The 14,569-nt window shown below is 42.7% G+C and overlaps 1 protein-coding gene across 1 annotated transcript in view; it reads right to left on the reverse strand.

Annotated features, from left to right (window-relative positions):
- Positions 1-14,569, reverse strand: part of LOC124550887 (zinc finger protein 239-like) — a 270,087-nt gene that overhangs the window by 5,012 nt on the left and 250,506 nt on the right. The window lies entirely within an intron of this gene.

Below are 14,569 nucleotides of genomic sequence, written 5' to 3' on the forward strand. Positions count from 1 at the left end.
CGTATGTACTGTAACCACAAGGGACCGTTCAAAACCATTCGACCAAATGTGCAAATGTGAACGTGATCCGAATCAGTCGAATCACTAAACTAAACGGTACTTACGGTTTTACAACACTCCCCCCCCCCCCCCCCCCCCCGTTTTCCGCCCTCCTGTGGCATGATCGAATCTATGAAAATCGCGCCCAGTGAGATTCGCGCCCAATACCTGCTACCTTACCTTTGTAATCCTAATCACCCTAAAGTACCTGCTCCTCGGACACAGGGACCGGCCCCTGTAGTGGGACGAAATTGAAGCGTCACCCATCCACCAGTGTCAGCCCAGTTTGCAGGTGAATATAAGTTTAATTTAGTTTTGTTTATGTATTTTTGTAATATTTGTAATGGTTGTGAAGTGTCTAAAGTTTTTGTATTTTTTTGATGTTTCATGTACGGAGAGGGCGGCGCAACGAACGGAGACAGCATCTTCGTTGCCGGGACCGGAGAGAAAATTGCTGGCCACTATACGTCGCGGGTCGACTGCCAAAGAGCAACAGAAGATCCTGAAACCGAGTTGTTGCGTCGTGCTTCTAAAAAACCAAATAATCGAGAATTTGTCATGTTTTGTACAACAATGATATCATAGGAAGTTTAATCTTATTGAAAATGTTAGTTTTGTCTTGTCAAGGCTCAGGTTCACGTCTGTATGTAGGAAGATAATAAACTAGTGGATGCTACTAAAGTTGAAATACGTGTTCCGAGGATTTATTTATGAAGAATTATGTGAATGAATTAATAATATATTTGACAAGATTATTGGATTTTGACAGCGTTCATCGCGACTTTGAATCTCAAAAAGTTTATTCAATGTGGTTCTATTACCGATTAAATCAGATAACGTGTATCAATATAATTTCTGAGGAGAAACAAACGACATCTAAAATTGAAAAAGTTTACGCAAACCAGTTGGCCCGAGTGACGTAATTCTGTGCATACGACTCAAATGATGTTTTACAGTTTCGTTCATGAACCATTCTGAGACAATTTAAAAGAGTTTAAATAATTTTGAAGTGTGTTGTAACTGACGTACGTGCGAAGTCTGCACACGGTCATATGTTGAAAGAAAATCATTTAACCAAATCTATACGTCGTTACACTACCCCCCCCCTCCCCCCCCCCTCCCCCCCCCCCCTCGGTACCAGTCGCAGCCGCCGACTGTCTGATACACAAAGACAGACAGCCTTAGTGCTGCTCTGGCTGTCGAAGAGTTGAAAAGTTCACATCGCGCGATTCGTGTATTTTTGACACAGTAGTTCAGATATGGAATTTTCAACCACTAATCACGGTAAGCCATGTTGCCACTACGAAGGTTATTCTTACATAGTGAAGAGAACTAAAGAAGATGGAACAGTAACGTGGCACTGTTCAAGACAGAGAGCAAACCACTGCCGAGGAATGCTGAAAATGAAGGATTCGGCAGTGCTTCATTCGAGCATCAATGGCTCTGAGCACTATGGGACTCAACTGCTGAGGTCATTAGTCCCCTAGAACTTAGAACTAGTTAAACCTAACTAACCTAAGGACATCACAAACATCCATGCCCGAGGCAGGATTCGAACCTGCGACCGTAGCGGTCTTGCGGTTCCAGACTGCAGCGCCTTTAACCGCACGGCCACTTCGGCCGGCTTCGAGCATCAATGTGGACCTCCGGATGTCGCTCGGTTGGAATTAAGGAAGACTTTGAACCACGCAAAGAAGAGGGCAAGAGACGAAGAGACGTCTATTTCAAAAACATATTCGGAGGAGCTGGGTTGCCTGCATAATACAGACTAAGATTTTGTCACTGAAATGCCAGAGCAGCAAACAACGAAGAGAGCTTTGTACTACCAGCGGGCAAAATCACAGGGAAATGAGAGAGATCCACCGACAAGAGAAGAAATTGACCTAAAGGCAGATTTGCTAGCTATGAACGATGGCAGCAGTTTTCTGTTAAGCAACGACAAACTAGGAGGGAGGATAATAGCTTTTATCGGAAGGGCAGGAAGAGAGGCTCTAAGGAGTAAATAAGACTTTTTTATGGGTGGTACGTTCAAGTGCTGCAGCAAACAGTTTTCGCAAATATACACCATTCAAGCCGACTTTGGGAGTACAAATAATGAGACAAACATCTACCCAGTTGCCTTTGCACTGCTGCGAAACAAAAGAAAAGAGACGTACGCCCGTCTTTTCCGAAATTTGATGGAAAAAATTCCAGAATGGAAACCTGCAAACGTGACTGTAGACTTCGAATCAGCTGCGATTTCAGCAATTAGAGTTGTATTTCCGACAGCTGAAGTGCATGGATGTTATTTCCGAATGAAAAAGTGTCGCTGGAGAAAAGTTCAAGGGCTAGGACTTACTCGTGAATACTAAGAAAACGAAGAAGTGAGACAACGTGTTCGCATATGTGCTGCGCTGGCGTTTCTGCGGCCTGAAGATGTATGTGATGGTTGGCTGAAGATACATTTACATGGACCGGATATCCCCAAACTTTCTGAATTTTTTGACTACTTCGTAGATAGATGGTTGAAAAATGAAGAAACCCCCATCAACTTTTGGAGTTGCTACAAACGGCGCCACCGAACAACCAAAGCTGTTGAAAGTTGGCACCACAAAATAAATAACATGCTTGCTAAACCAAATCCGAAAATTAATGACGTTATTAGGTGTTTGAAAAGAGAAGCAGAAAATTCAGCGTGCGCCTTAATGAGGGCAGAACTGAGTGTGGAAGGTAAACGAAAAAAAAAACAGTCTACATGAAACGTGATGAAAGGTTGGGAAAAATAATAAAAAAATACGAAGAGGATGGTGAGATCAAGGATTGCTTGAAAGCCATATCCTACCTACAGAAACTTGACTGAATTTATCATAAGATGTATATAGATACAATAGAGATCAAATGTAAATAGCAACTTATATAAAAAAATAATAAATTAAAAAAAAAATACTGACGATGCTTATAAGCTGATTTTAAACACGCCTAAATGACTTTTGCTCTTTAGCCAGTCCAAAGCCTGGATAAAGTGTGATGGAAATCAGATTATTTTTAAAATACAGTATATGTGTTTTACAATACACCAAAACAAAAGCGAACCCTTTTCAGAGTCAACCCTTTACAATTATACATCTCATTCAAGAGTCACCACCCCAATTTCTCGCTAGTTTTTATAAATTAAGAGTTAAAATTAAGTGACATTACTAATCCCGAAGTATAGAGTCACTTGATATTTCTGAGTATTCAAGAAGTGTAGTTGTTATAATGAAAATGATATTGATAATGGCTGCTGAATGGTACTGCAAGTGAAGCAAAAGAATGTAATCTCTTGTATTTACTGCAGTTTGAAGTGGTGTGTGGTAGACATTTAATTCTCTCTCTCTCTCTCTCTCTCTCTCTATCTCTCTCTCTGTCTGACGGCTGAAAACTCCAGCTCGGAAACCTCCAGGTAGCGCCCCTCAACTCTTTTGTCTGCCAGGCAAGGGGATTAGCGGACCCGTCCTCGACCCTTTCTGGGCGTGAACCTCACTGGGCGCGTTTTTCACTGGGCGCGTTTTTCAGTACACCGGCATGATCACATGGGAGTCCAACATTAACACGTACGAGAATAAAACACCAAAAGGCTCCTCAAAGACCCCGCCAGTTTGCAACACCCTCTGTGCCATCTATGCAAATTTACTGACCGCGTTACAATTATGCAAGGGATATTCGGAAAGTAAATTCCGATCTGTCAAGAAATGTAAACCACTGTGAAAATCTAATAAAGCTTTGCACATATCTGTTAAACAGTGCCTCTAGTATGCCTGTCGGTTGCATCACTTCGCTCTTTTCAGTTCTGAGTGCATGGTGAGCACATAAAGATTCGCAGAAAATAGTGTCTCCCGCCAAGTACGAGGTCCTGGTGAGAGATTTCACCTGATGTTATGCAGCCCACATTACAGAACTGTCATACAGTTCCTACTTATTGACAATTCTCGTTCGCAATCTGCAGGGGCAATGGAGATGCTCCTCCAGCGTTTTCTATGGGAAGTGTTGATCACCCGCAGTACAGCCCGTACTTGGCTCCCTCTGTATTTCATCTCTGCTCACATTGGCTACTGGCTAGAAGACAATATTTTCGCACAGACAACGAGCTATAGAAATTGTAGAAAACTGGCGGGAAGCACAGGTGGCTGCTTTCTATGACTAGGGTACTAGAAACTTGGTAATACGCTACGACAAATGTCTAAGTCGGAGTGATGACTATGTATAGCAGTGGCTGGAAACGGTGGCTAACTGTTACAGATAAAATATTTCTGATTATCACAGTGATTTCCATTTCGCGACCAATTGGAACTTACTTTCCGAATAGCCCTAGTAACTGTCAAAAACTCTGACAACAGTTGAGTCTGGCGGTTACTCTAGCGCCTGAAGGTAGGCAAACCCAAATAAGGGATGTAGAAAGGGATGCCTAACGTTCAGGGTTGCAGCATTGTGTCTCTGCCCGAGAAAGAGAGACTAAGACGCAGTAAAAGAGTGCATTGCGGCAGTATGAAGCACTGGGACTCAACACTGCCAATCACTGCCGCAAAGCCCCGTCTGCTCTGCTATACTACAGTCCCCCACGTATCGCTCACATAGGGCTCGTGAGGATAAGATTAGAATAGTTACTGCATGCACAGAGGCATTTAATCAATCATTATTCCCGCTCTACATACATTAATGGAGCAAGACGTAGTCCTATAACTGCTACAATGGAACGTCCCCTCTGCCATGCAATTCACGGTGGTGTTCAGAGTATAGATGCAGATCTAGACGTAGAAATCTGAGGCACAAACAACGCATTCACTTCACGTCTCCGTCGACTTGGCTGGCGAGCTAGCAAAAACGACAAGCAACCCGATAACTCGGTAGAGCCAATAATGAGCGACCCGCAACAAGCAAGTGGACTGCAGCGGTTAGTTGTCGTCGCCGACTGCACGCGAATTTCAAATAATATCGCTAATATATTCGCTGTGGCCCCCGTCACGTTGCGTCATCAGTTAATTCTCATATCTGATAATTTTAGAATTATCAAGTTGAAGCACAAGTTCGTAGTGTTTTTGTTTTGCATGTTGTTATTCCGGTTGCTATGGGTTTATTTATCGATTGTAATTTTTTTCATTTGTAGCTCACTGTTGCTGCTTGAGATTACTTATTGTGATTATATCATTTGGATATACTGAGTGGAGTTGTGGGCGTTCGAAAATGGAGTACCAAGCGGAAAAATCGGAACGTTTCCGACATATTCTTCTGCTTGAGTTCAACAGAGGAGCAGCGGAGACGGCCAAAAAGCATTTTCTTACCGTGGTCCGTGCAATGGTACTGCTGACATTTATTGCCAACAACTGAGACATCATGGAGACGCAGTCCAAGAACAACGACTAAGAAATCTGCGTTAACGCCCACCAGCATTCTCCTAGTCAGACAAAAACACTGCACAGGAGTTGGGTTGGGAAGTCATTCCGCACCCACCTTATTCACCTGATCTTGCACCCTCAGATTTTCACCTTTCCTCCTCTCTATAGAACAACCTTCAAGAAATTCCCATTCCGGATGAAAATTCACTCCAAACATGGTTCGACGGCACGTGATTTCTACAGCCATAAGATTGCAAAGTTACGCTGGCTTTGATAAGCTGTTGGAAATAGTGAAGAAAAATATATTATTGATGACTACACTCCCTGTTGTGTGTATATGTTGTTTTTATTAAACTTATGGGAAAACGCTACGAACCTACACACCAACTCTATAGAAATATTAGTATAACGAGGTAGTAATATTGATTCTTGAAATCAATGTAGTTTCGTGACTGAACCATAATAAAATCCTTTCTTTTTTTACCCCTTAGAAAATTTCATTTTACCAGTTATGGAGTAAATACCCTTATATATTGGGAACCACTGTTCTACACAATAAAGTCTGAACTATTCTCCGTGATAAATACTTTTCCTTAATGGCAGACGAATCAACAAGTGTTTCTAACCAAAGTGAAGATTCTTTGCTAGTTCGTTATGTTGCGCCTTCTCCATCTTTTGAAGTGAAGGAAACATTTTTATGTCTGATTGAATTGGACAGCACTACATCTGGCGGACAAAAAATCGCTACATCAAAAAATAATCAATATGGAGTAACGAAATTTTGGAAACACATTTGTTTAGGTAACATATATAAGTGATTAACATTGGAAAATCACTGATTAATGTAAGCGCGAGGTAAGACACTGCAAATGTGAAATGCTGGTACATTAACACCAGTGTAACACCCAGAACGTCGCATGTGAACTTGCATGTACTGTGTTGTGCAGGTGCCAGATGTCAGTCTGTGGGATGATGTCCCATGCCTGGAGCACTTGGTCGGTCAATACAGGGTTAATGCTGGTTGTGGATGACGATGGAGCTGTCATCCGACGACGTCCCACATGTGCTCGACTGGAGACAAATCTGGTGATCTAGGAGGCCAAGACAACATGTCAAAACTCTGAAGTGGATGTTGAATTACAACAGCGGTATGTGAGTGAGCATTATCCTGTTGGATAATACCCTCTGGAATCTCGTTCATAAATGGCAGCGCAACAACTCTAATAACCAGACTGAAGTATAAATTCGCAGTCAGGGTGCGTCAGATAGCCATGAGAGTGCTTCTGTTGGCCGGCCGCGGTGGTCTCGCGGTTCTAGGCGCGCAGTCCGGAACCGCGCGACTGCTACGGTCGCAGGTTCGAATCCTGCCTCGGGCATGGGTGTGTGCGATGTCCTTAGGTTAGTTAGGTTTAAGTAGTTCTAAGTTCTAGGGGACTTATGACCTAAGATGTTGAGTCCCATAGTGCTCAGAGCCATTTGAACCATTTTTTTTGCTTCTGTTGTCATACGAAGTCGCGTCCCAAACTGTAACTCCAGGTTAGGTACAGTGCGTCTAGCACGATGACAGGCTGGTTGCGGGCCCTCAAGCGGCCTTCCCATATTCAACACACGACCATCGCTGGCATCGAGGCAAAACCGGCTTTCATCAAAAAACACGACAGACCTTCACCCTGCCCTCCAATGAGCTCTCGCTTGACAGCGCTGATGACCCAAATGGGCGTGGTTTGGAGTCAGTGGAATGCACGCTACAGGGCGTCTGGCCTTGAAATAATCTATTTGTAACAGTTCGATGTGTCACAGTGGTGCCAACTGCAGCTCAAATTGCTGCTGCAGATGCGGTACGATGCGCCAGAGCCATACGCTGAACGCGGTGGTCTTCCCTCTCGGTAGTGCCACGTGGCCGTCTGGAGCCCAGTCTTCTTGCGATCGTACATTGTCGTGACCAGCGATATAAGCAATCATGCACAGTGGCTGTATTCCTGCCGAGTCTTTCTGTGAAATTGCCGCCCTATTACACGACAACATTAAAACTCAGTGAGGTGTTGATAATGACGTCTTTGTCGCCTTAGAGACATTCTTGACTAACATCAATATACCACATCCAATCTCAAAGGTAACTAACGCTCACGATCGTTACAGGCCGTATTTACAGCAAGCCTCATTTACATCCTCATAGTGGACTGACGCGAAATTTGAGTAGACGTCATCTTTCAGATGTAGAAACACGCCTACCAACTTTAGTCTGTGTCACCCAACTCCATCTTGGCGTCGCGACTTTTTCCGTCAGTTATATTTATAGTGAACTAATGAAACGGAAACTTACTTTCGGCAAATTAGTTACATACTCTTTCGTTGGTGTTGCTAATTCTAGTGTCTCTATCACTATAGTCAGTGCTCGGTTATCAAAGGAAGTGGAAAGAGGATACAGTGCGACTGAGAGGAAGACTGGTTGGGTTGTCAATTACATCAGACTGTACATATTTGGCAGAAAGTTTCTGACATGTTCTGACCGTAAGCCGCTAACATGGCTAGGTAGCATATCAGAGCGATCGGCCAGTGGAAGGAGCAACTGCCAAGGATACATAATACAAGTCAACTGAGTTGACAGGACCATATTCGGAAATGCAAAAGCTGTGTGAGGAGTATAGAAGATTACATCTGGAAACACGAGACAAGTGAACTGAGCACGGTAGAAGAAATACGCGAAAGTGAAAAAGCTGCAGTATTACAAAAGTTTCTCGATTCTCCCACCAGGCCATAGGAAGAACCTGTGAGTCAATAAAGAAGTATCGCATTCGGAAGGATATGGAGGGTGATTATAATTAAACTTTCAAACCGCTGTAGAAATAACACAATTGGCCAGAATGACATCAAATTGCAACGGAATATTATCGGAGAAGGGAGAAAACGTATGGGAGAAAAAAAATAAATAGTTACAAATGGCTCTGAGCACTATGGGACTTAACTTCTGAGGTCATCAGTCGCCTAGAACTTAGAACTAATTAAACCTAACTAACCTAAGGACATCACACACATCCATGCCCGAGGCAGGATTCGAACCTGCGACCGTAGCGGTCGCTCGGTTCCAGACTGCAGCGCCTAGAACCGCACGGCCACTCCGGCCGGCTAAATAGTTACAAAATGTAACACAACATGGCGCTGTAAGCATCATAATTTAATTGTGGTGGACTACAAATGACAAATGAATCATACACCGATGCCTAAGCTGTGCGTTTGACGTTAAGCAGACCGTACCACTCAGTGTGCATAGGTGTGCATAGGTGTACAGGTGTGACAATGTTAGTTACGTAAGCCCATCCACCACAGCAACCACGACCACAGCAAGGTCATATCACATCTCATGGGAAAAATCTGTTTTTAATTGTCCTGAGGCCAAAAACCGCATAAAGATCATCTGTGACATTGGTTTTTAATTGTTCTAAGGCCAAAAACGTCATAAAGAGCATCAATGAAAATCAAATCGGATTATTAATTTCCGTCTAACTGGCGCAAAACGTGTTCAATATGATGCTCACCGTTTTCTGCAACAAGTTGAAATCGAGAAACGGCATGTTCCAGAACTAATCGAAATGTTTCCGGGGTCACGTTCAGAACGTGTTGCGCAATGTGTGCCTTCAATGCAGCTAACTTTGCAATCGGAACACCGAACACAACATCTTTCAGACAGCCCCACAGCCAGAAGTCACATGGATTAAGATCAGGTGATCGGGAGGGCCAGACTGTAAGGAAATGGCAGCGGATAATTCTAGCATTTCTGAAATGGCGCTTCAGCAGCAGCTTAACTGGATTTGCAATGAGCAGAGGTGTGCCATCTTGCATAAAAATGATCCCACCCACACATCCACGCTCTTGGAGAGCTGGAATGACGTGGTTCCGCAAAAGACACTCGTAGTGCTTACCGTTGACTGTACAGGTAACAGGATCAAAGGCACTTGCCTCATCGAAAACATATGACCATATGATAAATGATGCCCTAAACCCACACCACACAGTGAACTTTTCAGCAAGAAATGCTACTGGTCGATTTGCGTGTGAATTTTCCGTTCCCCATATTCGATAATTCTGTGTATTGACATATCCCGTAAGATGGAAGTGGGCTTCGTCTGTCCCAAAACCTTCCAAGGCCAATCATTGTCCACTTCCATGCGAGCAAGAAATTCTGAAGCAAAGGCCTCTTGCTGGCAGGTCAACAGGAAGCAACTCGTGCACATAGGTAAGTTTGAATGGATAGCATAGAAGGCTGTTTTGTAGGATTTTACGCACCTTGCTTACACGTATGTCGAATGTTCGGCCAATACTCCCTGCCGGCCGCGGTGGTCTAGCGGTTCTAGGCGCTCAGTCAGGAACCGCGCGACTGCTACGGTCGCAGGTTCGAATCCTGCCTCGGGCATGGATGTGTGTGATGTCCTTAGGTTAGTTAGGTTTAAGTAGTTCTAAGTTCTAGGGAACTTATGACCACAGATGTTGAGTCCCATAGTGCTCAGAGCCATTTGAACCATTTGAATACTCCGTGCACTAGACATTTGCTCACCACCACTATTCTCCTCCCGCATTGCTGTGGCCACTGCGTCCATTGACGTAGAATCAATTAGCTTCCTCCCTCTACCAGATTGTACGCCAAAAAAACCCGTCTTTTTGAATTTCCGAATCATTTTCTCCAGACCCACGGCAGTCAACGGACCAACCCCTTTTTTCAAACTTTTCCGTGTCCAGAACTTCTGCAGAGCGACGTATGCACAGGCATCATTCTTGTAATACAGCTTTACAAGCAGAGCGCGATCCTGCATTGAAAAAGTCATGGCTAACATCGCAGACGCGAAAGGAGGAAAAGCTTTGTATCCGGCGCGTTTATACCGACTTCAATGGGTCGTGCGCATGTTTCAATTTACGTATTCTGACACATACAGTGCCATCTATTGATCAATTTTAACATTATTCTTTTCTCTTGTTATACGTTTTCCCCCTTCTCCGATAATATTGAGATCATTCTGCCCAGTGGTATTATTTCTAAAGCGTTTTGAAAGTTTAAATATAATCACCCGTAGATGACTATATCTGGAAATACAAGACAGCTAAGCTGAGAACGGCGGAAAAAATTTGTCTAGGAACAACCTACGTCAAAATATAAAGAATCGAATATGGAACAGTAGGAAGAAAGATATAGAAGAAGATATTCAAAATTGCGAGAACTCACGAGTAAGCATATAAAAATAGGGTAAATCCGGGAGAAGCGCCGCATGTAGTATTGACTGCGAACCCCTCGTAGTTTCGACAAATACCGACATAGTGGACGCGTGTCGGCACTACAGTTGCTCTGTGGACGGGAGGCCATTATAGAAGTGTTCACGTTTCAATTGAGGAAGTTTCACATAAGCTCTGGAGGAATAACTGAGGCAAGTCTATACATAACCCTTCAAAACATTTTTCAGAGCCACAATTAATTCTTAGTGTATGCTGAATAATCAAATATTTCCAAATGTATGAGTAGTTGTGCTAACAATAAGTTCTATATACAATGTTTTGATTATAGTGCGACCATCTTGGCTATCAAGGTCATGAATTTATAAGGTGCGGAGTGTCTCCCCTACAGATCGGGATACAAGCCGCAATTAAATCCGGTACATTTCTTCGTTAGGGATCCTTAGTGTCAAGAGAGTGCAGAGAATACCAAATTTCAGGCATTACCTCTCACCAAAGACAATGCAGTGGCCGACGCCTTCACTTAATGAACGAGAGCAGCGGAGTTTTGTTGAGTCAGTACTAACAGGCAAACAACGCTGCATGAAATAACCGCAAAAAACAATGTGGGACCTACGACTGACGTATCTGTTAGGAAAATGTGGCGAAATTTGGGGTTAATGGACTATGGAAACAAACGATTGACGCGAGAGTGCCTTTGCTAACAGCATGACACCGCCTGCAGCAACTTTCCTGGGCTCACGACCATATCAGTTGGACCCTAGACAACTTGAAAACCTTGGCCTGGTCAGGTGAGTGCGATTTCAGTCGGTAAGAACTGATCTTAAGGTTCGAGTGTTGTGCATACTCCACTAAGCCATGGAACCAGGTTGCGAAGTAGGCACTGTCATTTTATGTATATAGAGTAAATCTGCTAGAGGAAATTTTCACTTGCCACTTCAATCTATGCGATAAAATCATATGTCATTTCATTTGAAAAATGCACTGTGCAAGATGGTGATGGGTCCATAATGGTGTGGACTGTAGTTGCATGGAATGCACTGGGTTCTCTGGTCCAACTGAACCGACCATTGAGTCTAAATGTTTATGCTCGACTTTTTCGAGGGCTTTTGCAGCCGTTCATGAACTTCATTTTTATGGATGACAATGCGGCATGTCACCAGGCAACAATTGTTCACACTTGGTTTGATAAACATACTGGACAGTTCGAGCGAAGGATTTGGCCACCCAGATCGCCCAAAATGAATCCCATCGAACATTTATGGGAGATAATTGAGAGGTTAGTTCGTGCAGAAAACCCTACACCGCAACACTTTCGCAATTATGGATAGCTATAGAGGCAGTTCGGGATTTCTGCAGGTGACTTACAACTGTTGTCCATGCCACGTTGTTGCTGCACTATGATGGGCAGGAGGAGGTCTGACAAAATATTAGGAAGTAACCCATGACTTTTGTGACCTCCGTGTAATGTGAACAAATGTGTTCAGTAGTTATACTGAATTTGAATCAGTATGGAAATAGATTGCTGCATAGTAAATAATGAGAGAAAAAATTTAAGCGAACTTAAACTGGATTTGCCAATACAGCCTGCAGTTAGGCAGTTGGATGACCCAACAGCTGCAGGATATAAGCTTGATGAATTAAAAAGCAAGACTGTACATGGGAGAGATGCACCTTCAGTAAATTCTCGGTGTGTCATTTGTAATTCCTGAATTACATGGACTCTGGCGTAGTTGTTACAGTAGTTATGTGTTGTTTATGTAAATACTGTAAATGTTGTAGAGACTGTTTTAAATTTGAGTTTAAAACAATAGGTGACAGTTCCTGTGGGGTAACGTGTTAAGGACAGTATCGTAAACCAGTGCCCAGATACGGATGTAATCAGATATTGTGCTACTAGAAGAATACCTAGACATTGAAGAAATAATTTTTGATAGGACTTCAGCGCTACTAGACATGTATGACATGATGTTTAATACAGGAGAGGTGAAGACAGAACAGCACCTTTAAGTGTCGCAGCAAAAACAGACAAATAATGAATATTAGATTTGTAGACTTGTTGGAAGTACCAGAACTATTGTAAACTGCTTTTCTTTCATTGTAATCGCGGAATGAAGTTCATAATGTAAAGCTGACTTTAAATAAAACGCTTACCAATCCTTCCAAGAAACAAAAATTGTAATCATGATATAAAGTGTCTCATATTGTAATGTAAAATGTTTCTTTATTTCAGGAATTAAAAATTATAACGATGATGTGAAATGCAGAAACGTAAACGTGTTTCTCTACCAGGAAGGGATTCGTTTATTATACATTTCTTTTGTTGAGCATTGTAAAGCATTTATGTATGTCTTTTGAGTATAATTGTAAAACAAATGCACACTTTTCTCGTTGACTGAATACAACTTGTAAAAAACTGGCGTAAAAACTTGATGTCACTGAATACAGTGGTTACAAATTTTTCACTGAGGGGACTAGGTGTTGCATATTTCGAAAATGCAACGCCTCAAAGGCAAAAAAACAGAAGCCAGAACGAACACACTTGTCAGAGAGTACAGAGAAAACGCGGTCTGTAGGGTATGGTTAGTCATGACAAGATGTCGACATGGAGCTCACAGGTAGAAGTTGCTAGTTGTGGCAGGTTGTCGACATGGAGCTCACAGGTAGAAGTTGCTAGTCGTGGCAGAGCGTTGGAGGTGACCATACATAGGGGGTTTGCAAATTCCCAACACAAACCTCTAGGATTTGTAGAAAGGAGTGAGTACATGGTATTTTGAACAGCAACCCATGTCTGCAAACATACATTCCTTGTGCTACAGCTGTTTCAAAACATATTTGATAGGTAGACATGCAATGGTGTTGGGGGGGGGGGGGGTTACATCGGATTGATAGATATCATTTGACGTCTACCCTACCTCTCTGTCCTGGTTGAACCTCAATTATGTGTCTGCGAGTGTTAAACCGACATGGCTTAGTAGACGTTTGTGGAATACACCGACATGATCCTTCTTAATGGCGAAGGTCACAGTAACGGAAGAGCAGCCTGTTGCCTTTATCAAGATCGTTCTCTACAATGTCTGACCTCATAGCATACCCTTTTAGCCACAGATATGCAACGGCTTCAAGAACGAGTACCTTCACCATCAGCAGGCATAACTGTCATGCTTCAAGTAGATGCCACACACCCAAACTGGAATGGGCCATACTGTATCACCCATAGCAAATTCTTTGGCTACTAATGAGTGGAATTATAAAACATGCAATGTAGCCAGTGAAGCCTAATCAATCAATTGTAAAAGTGGTCATGTTACCAACAAGTTTTCAAAAAAAAAAAATTTAAAAAATTGTTGGTATGTGTGTGAATTCCTAAGGGACCAAACTGCTAAGGTCATCAGACCCTAGACTTACACACTATTTAAGCTAACTTACCCTAAGAACAACACACACACCCATGCCCAAAGGAGGACTCAAACCTTTAATGGGAGTGGGTGTGCAATCGATGACATGGAACCTTAAACTACCTGGCAACAAGGTTTCAAATGGTTGTAACATAAAAACAGTACATTTCCGGATATAGGTTCCAGTACAAAACATTATCTACTGTCTCCCCTCGACAAGTTCAAGAAGTTTGTTATGGAAATTTCTAGGCACCGAGTATGATTACATGGGAGGCCTCACAGAGCAGTGGCTGAAAACACGAAAACAGAAGGGGCTATGTGGCCTGCTGCACAGTACAAATGTGGAGGCCGTGGTATCTGACAGAAGAGTTACAGTTCAGGAAACTGAGAAAAACTTAGTAATTCAGTTCTAATCTGCACAGAATAAATGGTTATGCCACACAACATTAATCTTTATAAGAGCTAATATTACACCATGAACTTACTTTTTCCAGTATATCATTAGAACAAACTAATCGCAAATTGGATAACCAAACAATTATTGTAGTAAGCAAACGAGTA

The sequence above is a fragment of the Schistocerca americana genome, chromosome 9 (assembly GCF_021461395.2).
Source record: "Schistocerca americana isolate TAMUIC-IGC-003095 chromosome 9, iqSchAmer2.1, whole genome shotgun sequence".
Classification (NCBI taxonomy): Eukaryota; Metazoa; Arthropoda; class Insecta; order Orthoptera; family Acrididae; genus Schistocerca; species Schistocerca americana.